Here is a 16897-nt window from a genome sequence, read left to right as displayed (position 1 = left end):
TATTTTACATTTTAATAAACAAATTAACTGTAACTTACTCGATTGCTATGGACAACAAAACCGTGCACTAACATTTGTTATTAATTAAATTCATTTAAGTTATATGTTTCAAAACGTGAAACATTCTTAAGGTATTCAATTATCGAGATATGGGACCTCGGTAAGTCATTAAAGTTAAAAGTGTTTAATATAAATATTTAATTCATTAATTTAATGAGTTTATTCATTAGTTTATTCATTTAAAATTAAATAAAAGGGTAATTCGTTAATTTATGAATAACGAATTAGGTCATTTTAACGAATTACATTGTAATTCGTTACCCTAATTCGTTTCCGCCACTCTGTAACGAATGACATTCTATTCGTTATACATATTTAACGAATTAGACATGAATTGAATCTAATTCGCTATGCCACGTGTAAAGTTCAGATAACGAATCATCTGATTCGTTAATTCAAAATTCAAACGAATCGGCTGATTCGTTACATCGAGAAGCGTGCCTTGTCAGACTATATAGGACGACGTGCATACGTATCGGTTACTATTCACTGTCTTCTTCTTCCCTTTGTAAACTGTTACTCTGGCAAATTTTTTCCAAAAATCTCCACCTTCATTATACCTTTGTCTGATTATATTTTCGTGATTCTAAGGTATAGATGATCACACCGTAATGATTTTCGTCAAGATTAATGGATGTTTGATATGTTAAATCTGTGATTATATAACCGGGTTTTGAAGGTTTATGTAAACCTTAATTTAACCTCCTATTGTCATGTTTTGGATCACCATATTAGTATCATTGTAATCGCAATACGTTTCCGAGATCCTTTGTGGTCACTGGTTTAGCTTTGTATTGTTGATTATACATGTATTGAGCTCCAATTGCAAATTTGACTTTTGAAGTTCTTGGTAATTTTGACCTTGACTAACTAAGTCAAAGATTAAGCTTATTTTGTCCATTCGTTATGCTTAACGAATTGGAAATAATTAGTGTCCAATTCGTTAGGCAATTCAAACGAATCAGGACAGCGAATCATATTTCTAACGAATCAGATTTGTATTCGTTATTTATAACGAACTAGTTTTTAGTTCGTTACCTTTTCATAGTAATTCGTTACTCCTCATTCGTTACTTATTTACTTGATAGCGAAACAGATGATTCGTTATAACATTTTAACGAATCAGCCTGTTTTTAACAAATGACATTTAATTTTTATTATTTTATTTTAGGTTTTAATTTTATTTAAATTTTACAACTTTATATATATACATATATATATTAATTATTACTGATTCTCAACGTCATTTATTTAGAACTATGGCTGATAACATGGACCAAGATCCACCGGTTGCTGATCAACAACAATAACAACAGCAACAACAACAACAACAAAATCTGCCATTGCTTCCATTTGACAAGAAACATAATATTTGTGCCTTTGTTGGTACAAATTTTGCTGATGAGAACATATTTGGAGGGTTATTGGAATTCCTATGACGCTCGCGTATTCACTATTCCATCACTGCAAATCCTGACGCTCGTTTCAGTATCGTTCGTCAATTTTGGAATACGGCGAGGTACATTGAAGTTGAGAACCACATTAAAGCCACAATCAACCAAACGCCGATCATTGTTGATATTGATGTAATTCGACGTGTGCTTCGGTTTGGAGATACCGTTGATCATCCATGTGAGTTTGATAAAAAGGTGATTAAGGGTCTATTTCATAGTGTATTCTATGGTGGCAATATTGAAGATTCTATGTACAACAAGAATGGATTGTGCCCAACTTACAGTATCTACTACATGTGTTGATTCATTGCTTGGGAGGTCGCAAAGGTGGTTATGATGAATTCCGGATCATGTTACAGTCGACTTTCATTGCGTTGATACTAAACAAGCAGTTTAACTTTTCATAGATGATCTTCTATCATCTTTAAGGAACATTGTCTTCAAACAATTCAAAGAAAGAAGTTTCTTATGTATCATCGGTTCCTCCAATTAATTATTGAAGATTTGGTTCCTAATCTGGTTATAGATCAAGCCATTGTGAACGACGTGATGCCGCTTGAGCATATGATGGCTGATACTGTTCGAAGAATGAAAGTTTACAGGAAGGATCCTCCTCCGACCAAACATTTGATTGGTCATCTGGTGAATCCAGATTATGTATGTCCTAACAATGATCGCTGGATCCATGAGGATTCGGATTCTGAGCATGAGGAGGGACCAGGTGGGAATGATGGTGGTGGTGATGATGTTAATGGTGGTAATGATGGTGATGGAGATGCTGCTATAATAGAACAACAAGCTGCGGTTGAGGCGGCTTTAGCTGCGACAATTGCTTCTCAACGCAAGAGAAAGGGAAAAGAGTTAGCTACTGAAGGATCGTCCAAGCGAAGAGTGTCGGCTGGTGTTGGCGTTTCTTTTGGAGTTCATACTCCAAGGTCGTCCATTTCTCAAAGACCGGTGGTTCCGCTTACTACTAGCACCCCGGAATTCACTTTGATGACCACGCTTACGTCTGATCCTAGGCTTGGTATGATTACTCAAATTGTGTTATCTACAATACCAAAGCCTCCAATTGCTACATCGGTGGTTCCTCCTACACCGACTATGTTGCCTCCACAACCAATGGAATTTTCATTTTTGAGGCTCAACCGACCTCTAGGTCCCGTCCAACCTATCCCAGCCTCGTTTCTTTCCATGACGCATGATTAACAAATGAATATGGTTCTGAGTCTACTTCATTTGTATGAAAATCAAATGTCTGCTGAACGTATGACTCAAGAACGAATGATGGATAATCAACGAAGGCTGATGGGAAATATATCTTATTGTCAGAAGGAAACAAAGGATCTTCGTGAGATTGTTAAGTCTCAGGGGGTGAAGATCAAAGAGCAGGAGGATCTCATCTTGCAGTTAACATGCAAGGATGATGCACTTAAAAAGCTCAAGAATGATGAAGAAGATCCTGATGAGTCTGGTGCAGGTGGTGAGCCTAAACAAACTCATGGTTCATCCTCAGGTGCAGGTACAAGTGCTACTAATGACTCTGGCAAGCAGATTATTGTGTATCACGACTATACAGCTGCCAAACCAATTGAGATGATTGAAGCTAACACTGTCATCTTTGTGGATGGATTGGGGTTGGTTAGAAGCGTTGTGAATCGGAATGAGATTGAAGAGGGGCAGTTTGTGGAAAGGTCTCAAACACGAGGGCAGATTTTGTTACTGCTTGGCTTAAATGATGACGAATTGACCGTGTTAGAAACTAAGCCCGATGTTGAGGTCGAGAACGATGAAGAGATCTTAAATGATCCTACTGTTCAAATGAATACAACTTTTATTTATGAAGATGAGGAGGTTGAGGTTGAGGATGTGACAGCTGAGGAATACCCTGATCTTGTTGGTACATGTGTGTCAGTAGTTCATAGTCTAGCATTTGTAATCGAGTCTGTAATGTAATTATGTTTTTGATTATGTTTATGTTTTTGTAACAAGCGAAGTTGTCAACAAGTTCGCTCAGGCGAACTTGTTGAACAAGCGAAGTTAAAGACAACTTCGCCTGAGGCGAAGTTGTCGTGTCTATTTAAACTGTTCGCTGTAACAGTTTAGTTGTTGGTTAGGGTTTCGTTTCAGTTGTTCAGTGAGCGTGTTAAGTGTTTACAAGTCAGTCTGTAATAGTGACCTCGAGTCACGTGTTCGGTTATCAATATAACGTGTTTGTTCATTGCTCGTGTGTTTGATTTATACATATTCTGCACTCGTATCTAACTACGCAGGGATTCCGCACCTGCGCAGATAGCGACATCCCGTGTACGATCCGTTCAGGAGCCTACAGATCTGTTTCAACACACCAATGTTGATTAGGGTACTCCAGTATTTAATGAGGAAACGTTTAAAGCAGCTGAGGATATTTTGGATAAGTTATCAAAGGGTAAAAGTGTGGTTGATACGAGATTCGATTCGATTGAAATCCCGGCTGATGCTGATATTGAAAGGTGGTTTGGTTATCGAAGTAAGAAATCTCATAAAATTATTGAGGCTTATCGGTATGTGGATCAGGAGCAGAAAGATGAAATTGTTGCTTGTGCTAAAGCCAATCAGATGGCGTCATTCAAGACCGTGTCAAAGGTTCAAGGTGACATTATCTCTTGGTTATTTGATTCTGATTTGAAAGTATGTATTGTTAAATGGGAGAAAGGGATCCAATATTATGAGAAGATAACTGATGTTCTCTCATTACCGCGTTGGGATGTTCGGACCCTAGCGTGTCGACCATTTATTAACCGTGGGGGTGATCGAATAGCAGATTGGTTCCATCAACATCTGTTATTCGAGGTCAACCATGGATTTAAGTTTCTTAAGCCACGGGTCCCTACCCGTAAGCGTATTAATGAGATTGATCCAAGAACGGACTGGAGAAAATTGGTCCCTAAAGTAAAGCCGCCAAAGACCATGAAGCGTGTGCCAGTGAAGACGTTGAATCAACATATGTCTTTAATTCAACCGCTGGTACTACGACAACCGAACTGGTGAGGTCGTCATTGTCCTGGGCAAAGGGTTAAAGACCGAGCTAATCAAGATCATCGATCCGATGTGGCTCGTGAACTTGACAGAGACTGACAACGACGTGCTTTTCAAGAACAAGATTTTGTTTGAGCGCAGTGAAGACTATGACCGTGCAATGCAGTTGTAAGACCCGGAAATCCGGGTGTCCTACAGTTTGTAATCATTCCAAATAATTTCAAAAATAAAGGTTAAACTGGTTTCTTAAATCCGAAATTTCATTACAGAGTATTCTTGCAGCGGAAATTTACAAAACATCAAATTATTATCCTTAAGACATAAAATTGTAAATTAAATTATCAAAAGATAAATCAATTTCACAAATTTAAAAATCCAATTCAGAGTATCATTGCAGCGGAAAAGTCAACTAAACATTCGTTCATTATTTCTTTTTAAGACAAGAAAAGTTCATCCATGGTTGTCTTAATTATTAAAAATAGAAATGGGCTTCGACTAGAAACATATTATCCTTAAAAACAAAAATGTAATTTAAAACATTCAAAAATGATAACATGACGAAGAACATCAACTAGAACTGCCTCGGGACCTCGGGTAGTCTTGTGCACCTCCAAGCAGTAATCACATCCACGTGCAACCTGAAAAATCATTCTAACATACACGCAAAGTCAGCTTGAGCTGAGTGAGTTCATGTTTTAATCATTAAATTATTTTAAAGACCAACCAATTTGTTAAACATACGACTTCCATAATGATATATAAATAACATTAATAAATCAATAAATAAACTTTCCTCAGTCAAGCACGTAACACGGGTCACATTCCATCAAGTCCAAAACATAAAGTTAAGGACCCGATTAACCTTCACCCCAAGGACAGATAAACTGTTAAGGGATTTTACATTCATTCACCCCAAGGACAGATAAACTGTTAGGGGATTTTACATTCACACCCCAAGGACAGTACTTCCTGTCCTGGAACACATTCACCTTAACCCCCAACAGGGAAATCAAGGAATTTTTTTACATTCACATTCAACCCGGTCATGGCTTAACAAAAACATAAACGTGGTGGCCACACACACACACACACATAAACATAACATAAACATCAAACTTTCAATCTTACAAGCATAGATAGTAAAAATAACATAAACTATGCAATATCATTCAAATGCTTCAGAAGAGTAAAATCATCATAAAACGTGTATGCTAGCCCAAAATGTAAAACAGTTAAAAAGGGGCATCATGAAACTCACCTGAAACAAACCACGCAAATGTCACAACCAGATCCTCTAGCTAACCACTCATAGATCAAACTCCTGAAACGAATTACACAACATTCACTAACTAGACCGACACGACTCGTTCATTATACAAGATGTCCTAACGGGTTGGATTTACCCAAAGACACACCCAAAATCCATATCCATCTACATCAGCCCTCGGAGTCCATAAATTACCCAAAACTCCATTTCCAATAAATCGTCACCAACGGTTCCCCAAACTATGTCCGTCCTACGTTAATTATGTCGAATACGTGTGTTAACGATCCGATTAACCAACCTCCACCCAAATCATCCCCATTTTAATAACATTAGACCATATCATAGCCCACCCATCATCATTTAACCTCCCAAGTTGATTGGGTTTGAAAATTCATTCTCTTTCCCTTTAATTCACCAATAACCGATTTTTACGTGTCATTACGATTCGATTAAGGGGTTACCAATCTAACCAGCCCCTATACTATCCTGAGACTTCTCAAACTGACCGGGTCGACCATTCTTTCACACAACACCCGAAACACAACAATTACCGATTTCAACACACAAGAACCCTAGAAATCGGTTTTTAACAATTGACCTATCAAACGAACTCCAAAAATCATGAAATTTTAATATGATATACTAGACATACTTGGGAAACTTTTGACACCAAAAACTCCAACTTTTGACCTCGGGAAGTGTGTCAATCGAAATTAATCCAAATCTGTCCCTAATTCAAGAAACGGCTTAAATGACCATCTTCACGACCGAGATAATGGAATTAAAGATCATGAGAGTGTAGTAGACACCTAGGAAGACCTCCACAAGCTTGGAATTGAATTAATATGATCAAAATCGTAGGGTTTGGGGCTGGTGAAACTTGTGGCCAGAAGAGAGGGTGGGGGGGTTAGGGTTTGGTGTTATAATATTGAAATGTTACAACTCCAGTCCCTGCACTTTATAAACTCATCCCCCTTGTCCCCAAGCTGAAAATAACACTTCTTATACATGTTCAAGAGCCCCCGAGCCCTTAAACGAAAGCCGATAAATTTCTTTACAAACTCTACACTCGTGTTATTCGACTTACGAGAATTTTGGGATGTTACAGCAGTTTCAACACGTTATTTGGGTATGTCATGAGCATGGAATTCACAGTTGCAGAGATTGGCATACAAAGCGCTTTAAATAAGTTAAAGACAAATATCTCAAGACGAGGGAGTGTCTGTTAGTACAAGGTTTTGCGTCTCGAGTCTTTGTATTTATCGTTTATGTATTTGTCCTTTTTAATTGATGTATTAATTATTAAAGACATTAATGTAGTTCGTTAAAGTATTGACTAGTTCGTTAAGGATGTTTAACGAACTAGGCTTAAGTTATGTTTCCTCCTGATTCGTTAAGGATGTTTAACGAATCAGGGGGTGATTCGTTATGTTTATATCATTTATTGTAATGTAACGAAGTGGAGGCTAGTTCGTTACGGAATGTGTAACGAACTAGATCCATCTTCTATATATAGTGGTGTTATTCAATTTCTAATTTAAGTTTTTGAGTTTACATTATCGAACCTCTGCTGAATTATTCCCTCAAGCTTCAATCTAATATTATACATACACATACATATAATTAATATATACAGTTAACATATAACATATAATCAAGTGTGATCATGAACTAGATCCGTAATCGTATTAATTTTATATATCAGAACTGAGATATGATGTTGTATAACGTAATCACAATTTTGTGAGTACAAAAAGAAGGACTGATGCACTTGATATCCATGATCTTCCATGTGATAGCCTTCTTATGGTTCTTAAGAACCTTAAGAAGTCCGTCTTTCTCTTCTTTATAAAAGTGAGATGAAATAATTATTGGGAGTTGAGAGTATTTTTCTAGAAAGGCGTATTCGAGATGGTTCGGGAGTTCTTTTAACTCTAAGGCTGGTGGTTCATTAATTGATGGTTTTAATTTTTTGGTACATTCAGTGATCTCACATACTACTTCTGATGTTTCTTGATTGTTATTTATAGTATTGAGATTTTCGTTTTCTAAAATGGGTTTGGTGATAATTTCGGTTAAAATTTGTGTTTCTAGTCTGTTGCTGATGGAGGAATCTCGCACATAGCAACTCACGATGAAATCGATGATGTCAACACAGTATAATGTGTCATCGTGATGTTACGGATGTTGCATAGATTTTCCTATGTCAAAAGTGTTTGCCTCATCATTGACCCTGAGAGTGAGTTTGCCGGTGCAAACATCAATGATATCCTTTGTAGTGACTAAAAAGGGTCTTCCTAAAAACAGAGGTACACTTATGGTTTACAAGGTCTGCTCGACAAACACAAAGCTTACTCGAAGACATGTTTACACTTTTAATACTTTGAATACATTTTGAATATGTTACGTAACAATCATTAGGGTTTCTAAAAGGTGTCAGGTGTGCCTATTTAAGGAAATTTTTGGTCACATTTATGGAAGGCATAGAGAATAGGTGACTTGACGGCTGACAAAACATTCTTAGCAAACAAAATATTTCGTACGAAAAGTAGCCTCCACCAGACATTTCACTAGAAACTCTAGAGATTTTCTTTGTATTCTGAGTTAATATCAATGAAAATCTTTTGAGTGACTTGTGTGTTTTGTCATCTTTGTGTTATTTAAGCAAAACCTTAAATATCATTGATTCCACCTTTGATGTTCATTGGGTTTTAACATAAGCATTTCTGTAACCGTCTTGTCAACATTCAGTCATTGGTTACGAGGTTAATAGTGAATAATCGATCCTGACACAAATTCACTTAAATGGCAATTGTGTTAGATTCTTTGATTTAACATATATAAATATATTTTGGGAAAATTCTGAAAAAGACCCATTTGAGGAGAAAGAAAAAAAATGGCCATAAAATATTCAAGTTTCCCAAAATGTCCCAACAAATTTGGAGTGAGGCGACACTTTGGTTTTCGTTCCGACAAGATCTCTAGCCCAATTAAAAGAAGACATGGGGACAAAGATTGACACGGGCGTCCATATTTTTGAAAATATTGTGGGTTCCATCCAAATTATTTCATTATATCTTTTGCTAAAAAGCAGTCTCCCGAGACGGTTTTTTTATGTTTCCTACCTTGTCCGTACAAATGTTGTTTTTTTTAAAGTGTCTTTTAAATTGCGTCTGCCAAGACACATTTAAAATGAATTTGTTCAAAGGAGACGATATTTTCATATTTTTTTCTTATAAGTTTTTAAAGTTTAAATCTCGTCTAGACCGACAGGATTTATTGTTATTCCGTCTAGACGGACATAATTTAATTATATTTAGTCCACACCAACTAAATTTCCAATTAGTTTTCAGGTAGACCCCACTTTCTTAAATTAAGCTATTAATTTTCACAAATAATTGTGATTAACTAATTTAATACATCATCATCATCTTCATCTTCTTCAATTGTCATTTTTGTAATTCAATAGACATGGAATTCGAAAGTTCCAAAAGACAGAAAATGTAGTCAGTGATTATGCTTGCGGAATTACAACTCAAGCTACTAACCGGGTTCTAACTTTTGATTTGAACGAGTTTTAGAGTTACAAATTAGGTGTGTGGTTTTAACTTTTGTTTTGTGCGTTACAAATTAGGTATGTGCTTTATGTTATTTTGGTTATCGGAATACGATTGTAAGGGATAAGTTGAAACGGAAGAATATGAAGATGGAAGAAGATGAAGTATTAAATAGTTAATCACAATTATTTGTAATAATTAATATTTTTATTTAAGAAAGTGGCGTTTACCTGAAAACTAATCGGAAATTTAGTTGATGTAGACGGAATATATTTAAATTTTGTCCGTCTAGACGGAATAACAATAAATCATGTAGGTCTAGACGGGATTGAAACTTTAAAAACTTATAACACCAAAAGATGAAAATATCGTCTCCTTGAAACAAATTCATTTGAAATGTGTCTTGGAAGACGCAATTTAAAATGCACTTTTTTTAAAAAAATAATAATTTGTACGGGCCAGGTTGGAAACATAAAAAACCGTCTAGTAAGACTGTTTCTAGCAAAAGATATAATCAAATAATTAATTATTTGTAATAATTAATATTTTTATTTAGGAAAGTGGGGGTTACCTGATAACTAATCAGAAATTTAGTTGATGTAGACGAAATATATTTAAATTTTGTATGTCTAGATGGAATAACATTAAATCATGTCGGTCTAGACGGGATTGAAACTTTAAAAACTTATAACAACAAAAGATGAAAATATTGTCTCCTTAAAACAAATTCATTTGAAATGTGTACTGGAAGATGCAATTTAAAATGCAATTTTTTCAAAAAAAATAAGAATTAAGAATTTGTACGGACCAGGTGGGAAACATATAAAAACCGTCTGGTAAGACTGTTTTCTAGCAAAAGATATAATCAAATGATTTAGACGGAACCCACAAGATTTTCAAAAATATGGACGGGCGTGCCAGTATTTATCCACATGTCTTCTTTTATTGGGCTAGAGATCTCGTCGGAACGGAAACCAAAGTGTCGCCTCAGTCCAAATTTGTTGGGACATTTTAGGAACTTAAACATTTAAGGGAAATTATTTTCTCTCTCCTTAAATGGGTTTTTTTTTTTGAAATTTTCCCATATATTTTCCTTCAAGCATAAAACCATAATTAGATTCATCTTCTAAAATTATTTAATTCGACCTTTAATATGTTTAGACTATTTAATATTTTAATTTAATATTCTTAAATTACTTATGGTGTTAACAAGTTCAACATCTGGTCCAAAGTGTAACTGATAAAGCGTTCGATTCGATGTCCGGTAAGGTTATGTATCTCACAACCCCCCCCCCCCTCTATTTTTTTTTGAACGGCCAAATAAGTAACGCCGGGTACCCCGTACGCGGCCCCCATTGGCTAAAGGTAGCCCGAGCCGGCCACTAGTCCGGACGGGGCCCCTAGCGGTCCACCTATTGAGGGATTTACCGGATAAAACCCGACCCCCACGCCCGCCAAACGGCACGACAGCGAGAAACCGGTAAAACCGGGTGAGATCAGGACTCAAACCCTGGCAAGCCAGGGTCATCCCTCATATCTACCCCCCCTAATAATTAATATTTTTATTTGTATGATTTTAAGTAATAGCATTGTTTTTTATGACCCTCATATCTCCCCCCCCCCCCCCCTAATAATTAATATTTTTATTTGTATGATTTGAAGTAATAGCATTGTTTTTTATTTGTATAATATTTATTATTAGAGTTGTTCTAATCGTTTTCATCTTAATAACAATGCAACATTAACATTGATTTTATTTTAATACAATCTATAATTAAAAATCAATTATTTTCTTATTAAAATTATAATGTTATGTTATTCTAATCCCTATATAAAATTACAACTTACTCAACTCATTTTTTACTCAAATTTTATTACATCTATGGCCTGAAAAAAATTGTATGTTATAATGTAAGTTATTTATCTCATTTTGTCAAATACAAAATTCCCCTCAAAGCAAAACAATAATTATTCAATTACGTATAGTATGTTTACCACAAGTTAATGGAGCATCCAAGAACAATCTCATGCTTAACGAGATCGGTGTACTTAAAAATGATTATGTTATTAAGGTTCGAGTCATAAGTTTCATCTATTTAGGATCGTAGGTTTCCCACTAATGACTTCTCTATTGAATGGTGTTAATCGATTAAATGATAATGTTCATAATTTTGGTTGTTTATTTTTCAAGGTTAACTTTTTTTTTTAACATGATGATTGTCAACTATTAAATAAATGTTAAAAATGAAGTATGACAATGCCTTTGAGTTTTATCATGTGTTTTTTTTGTTGGTGTAGTCCGAACGGAATCGCAAAGTGTAAAAATGAGGAATAGATGGTTTCAAATCGGGTTCTTAAAACGAGTACTAAGTTTTTGGCAAAATTGTTTTAATTCAGTAATGGACTTTGATTTTGTGATGATTAACTTTAAACTTCGCATGTATAAAAAATTACAACACATTTGTTTCTATTTTACTGATTGTGTGAGAAACAAGACTTTTGGATGTTGCAAATTTTTTTTGGCATATAACATATGACTTTATCAGATGATGTAGCTTTTATGAGAAAGGTTCAAATACGAAGTTTGATTTTCCTAAGAAGGCTTGGAAGGTGGGTAATTTAGTCTACTACCTTAATATTGAAAACTCACTTAATTTAATTTCAAAACCCACTTAAATTTTCACTCATCTCCTACAACCACCACCGCCCACCGCTACCACCTTGCCGGAAAAGTCTTCGGAAATTTCGCATAAAATTTTGCTGGAAAGTCACCAGTTAACACAATGGAAAACACAATGAAAAAAACACTATGAAATTAAAAACACAAAGACAAAAACATAATGAAAAACACCATTAAATAACACAATGTAAAAAACATAATGCAAAAAACACAATTGTATAACACAATTTTGTAAAACACAAGTTTGGTAAAACACAATTTGTAAAAAACCCACGATTTTTTTTTCAATTTTTATATAGCAATATGGTACTCATATAAAAGATAAAAAGACACTCGTTATTATGATGAAATTATTTTATTAAATAAACGTCGTATAAAAAAGTTATGAACGTTTTATAATGATAGAGGAATTTGGCATGTGCCTTGCATGTGTAGAGATAAAGTCAACACATGTTTAATCCCTATAATGCTCATACCCTTGTCTTACACTTGATTTTCTCTTTAATATAATCTAAACCATTCAAGTCTAAAATTAATGGACAAAATTATTTTCTATCATTCCTACAAAAACTAATCTTCTTATTATAACTCAACCCTAGTTTTTATTAATATATTGTTTAGGTTTCATGGTTTAAGTTAAAAAGACATTTTATGTTGTCAATTGTTATTTTACTCTGTTTTTCTTTGTATGTATTTTTTTTTGTGTTTTAATAAAAACAACAATGTAATATCTTATAACTAATGTAAAATTATCCTTATAAATATGGCATTTACAATTCATTAAAATATATAACATACATACATATATATATATATATATATATTATGTTTTCTTTATTTTCTACATGTGTGTAACACGGGTAACTAACCTAGTATATAGTAATGAATAATAGAGTTAACTCAACTAATAGTGTTTAATTAGCCCATTTTTAAGTTGGGTTGTTAATAAATCGAGCTAAATCAAACGCAAACTTGCTCATAATTGGTTTGGTTTGAAACCAAACCGAACAAAAAACTTTGAATTTAAAGAAACGATCGATTTATTTATGCTTGAACTTGGTTTGGTTTGAACCGAGCAGTTTGATTGAGCATGGTTTTTCAATTTTAAATTTCTCATCATCATCATCATCATCATCATCATCGTACTCAGTATATCCCACCAATAGCAAAGCTATGATAGGGTCTGAGTAGGGTAAGATGTAGACAGCCTTACCTCTATTCCATAGGGATAGAGAGGCTGCTTCCGGTGAGACCCCTCGGCTCTATAGTAGTTTTGCATCAAGCCTTGGACATAAGACACATAGCACTCAATCATCGAGACACCGGCTGATTGGTGCATGTACCCTTGTCTTTCGATTGATTGATGCATGTACCCTTGTCTTTATAAAACTCTAAAATTTTATTACTTCATGAAGAAAATACTAAGTTTATACATGAGATAATAGTCGAGCCCATTTCGTATCAAACATATATGGAACTATTTCTATCAAAACAAACATACATGATTGATATTCCTCCTAACAATTAAACAAACAGTTTGTGTACCGAGCGTGAAGAGAACTAGAATTTAACGAACGAGAGGAAGCTTTGTGGAAAAGTGAAATTGTTAAAGTATTAAATAAGCGGATAGGGTCTAAAATTGAACTGTAAAATCACCACAAAAAAGAGAAATTTAAAAAACCTTAAAAATCGTGTGTGTGAGTGTGCGTGTGCCTATATGTGTGTGTCAAATAATAAACTAAAAATAATTCGAGTAAAACGAACTGAACCGAGCGAGGCTTTCTCTTGCTTGGTTCATTCTCAAATTAAGCTGACCCAATCAACTTATTTCCAAACCAAGCCAAAATCGAAAGAACGTCTTTCGAGCAATTTCCGAATGAGCGGCGAATTAATAGTTTAGACGGTGCTAATTTGAAGGAATCATAAGTTTTTTTTATATTATAAAAATGCCATAATTTGAAATCAATATGTATTTAAATACTTTAAATAAATACTAAGCTTAAGTTAGTTAATAATGAGTTATAATTGATGATTAGTCGAAGTCATTAGAGAGCGCAGGATATTCAACTTGGGGTATTTAGGCTAGTAATAATATTTGGGGTATTTAGGCTAGTAATAATATATGTTGAGTAAACTTGATTTTTAACAGAGGTTCAATGAGAGAAAAAGTATGACGAAATGTTGAATTGGTGATAAAAAAATTTTTAAATGAGATTATTATCGACCAACTGCAAAAACAATGGGATTACTAAAATCCAATTTACTTTTTTTTAATAAAGACGTGTAAATTCACACAAACCAAACAATGCAGAGTAGTATATTATCGTAAAAGGTTTGAGAACCCTTGCCGTGTTACAATGGCTAATTTGTTGATCAGTTCCGGATATAAGAAAATGAAGATTTTATTATATATTAATCATACATAATTGAGTAATTGACTTCCCGTATCGAGCGTATTAAACTCGCCATTGTTTTTCTATGTAAATTATTTGAATTTTCTATAGAATTTCCAATACAATAGGATGATAATTTGTGGTTGTAAACTTGTAATTTAGTGGTAAAAAGTCTAGCAGCCCATTTGTTGTTTTGTTTTGTTTTAAAAGTAGTCGATGTTTCCTTGTGATATCCAATCAACTCAAAACAATATGGTCTTGGGTCTTGTATGATTATTATTTTTTTTTTACAAATCTCATCCAATATATTTATTTTTTAATTTAAATAGTAAAAAACGTGTATTTTGGTTTTATTTTACACCTTCATATTTGCACTTAGTTTTATCCTTGTATATTACGCGGGTCGCTTTTAGATTTTTTTAGCATTTCTAGCAGACACGGCACGAGCCTAATAAAAAATTTCTTGCCAAACGTGTATGTTGTCTGTGCTAAAACCTAATTCGATTGAAAATCGAATGGGGTTGCGTGACATACATTATCAAAAGTTAGTTATGTGAAGGAAACTAAGAAATGATAATGTCACATAATTATACAATATAAAATGACCGTAAACGTACATATATGAATAGGCATAAATGAACGTTCACGAACGTAAATAAGTGAACAAAACACGTTTTCATGATCGTTCGTATTATTAAACATTAAATATTATAGAATAATGAATATAGATTTGTAATAATATTACTATTAAGATAATACCTAATTTATTTGAATTGCAAAAGTTTGAAAGACCTATATACCATATTTTGATCTCTTTTTATTATTAACTAAGTATTTAAGTTTGACCAACTTAACACATTCTAGACAAAATTTCTCCCAAATATGACTCCAAACATCAACTCTACTTCAAATATTAGTGACATTCAAACTTCAAAGACACAAAAAGAATGTCTATCAAACATGGCTCATGGTAGGACATCTTCTAGCCCAACGGGTGAGAAGAGTGTTGATGCTCGAGCCATCCGAACCATTTGATCTTTGTGAACCTCTTTGTCCATGTTAACATCCAATATGCTTGCTAGATTACCCTTTTCTAGCTTCGGTTTTTCATGGTACATACTTAATATGATTAGGGGAAAAAATTAAAAAGAAAAAAAAACTCTAAAGTGTGTTTTCATGATTTGCTAAATTTCAAGATAACACTCAATGTAAGTAGTTGCCCACATAACCAAACTATCTTCACTTTTAACCGGAACTGAACTAATGGATATTTTTCTTGTAAGTAGTTCTAGGAGAATGTCTCCCACTCTGAATTGTAAGTAGTTCTAGGAGAATGTCTCCCACTCTGAAAGAGTATACATCAACAATTTTACTAACTTTCCCATACATAAAATACTCGTATCCAAAAGTTCCAATTACATCACTATGACTCAAGAATAGTGAAGTTGTGGGTCCCCATATCGCAAGCCCAAAATTCGATAGCTGCAAATATAGTTTGAGAAATGAAACCATTGGTTAGGCATGTTAAATAACATATTAAAACGGGTTTATATAGTGTTATTAAAACGGGTTTAAATCCTGATATACATAAACCATGAGAAGCTAGCACATAGGCGTTGAAATGGAGTTACTAAAAGATGGAACATATTCAATAAGCAAATCCCAAAAAATAGCCTGAATCTAGCACATACCATTTAATTCATATTACAAAGAGACTATTTCAAAGTTATACAGTCATAATAAGTTTCTCTCGAGCCATGAGTTAACAGAAACATACCAATATCCCAAACCAAACATCAAAATAGTTAACATAGAGTCTAGTAAAACATTCATCCAAAGCTCAACTTACACAACAATTCATACTACATATATTTAAAATAGAGAGAAATGAAGGTATGGAAGAGTGAGTTAAGATAATAATAGTTATACTACCTTGAGTTTATCCTTTAGATTGTTGACTTTGGTGGCAGCGGCCTGTTTACGATTTCTTCAACTCATCAGCCGTTGCAGTCAACCACCAATCAACAAATGAAGTGAACGGTTATTTCACAACGAGAATTAGTAAATCAAACTGTTATTGAACTAACCAAATAGCTATTGTCTTGACCGATCGATTACAAGATAAAGATAGAAAAACCAAAACTGATACAGAACTAGAAGGGAGATGGGAGAACATATTCATAGAGCATAGATGGGAAGAAGAAGCCTGACATTCTTACAATATTCATTCATGATCTTCGACTCTCATTTCCCGGCTTATATCGCGCATCAAGGTTTATTGGACCATTAGTTGGGCTGCTGAATTGGGCTTTATGATTAGGCTTAGATGGGTTCATAACAGCAAATCTCATAACTGAATTCACCGCAGACGTTGACGATATGGACGGAGAGTACCAGTATAAAGATATTCTGGTGCCGACGCCGACGACGACGGAGATCCATCGAAGCAAATTAGTGTTTCGGTTGAA

Source organism: Bidens hawaiensis, unplaced genomic scaffold (assembly GCF_021521415.1).
Source record: "Bidens hawaiensis isolate Kalapana, Puna unplaced genomic scaffold, B.hawaiensis_p1.1 tig00001920_1, whole genome shotgun sequence".
NCBI lineage: Eukaryota > Viridiplantae > Streptophyta > Magnoliopsida > Asterales > Asteraceae > Bidens > Bidens hawaiensis.
Note: the sequence above shows the minus strand (reverse complement) of the source record.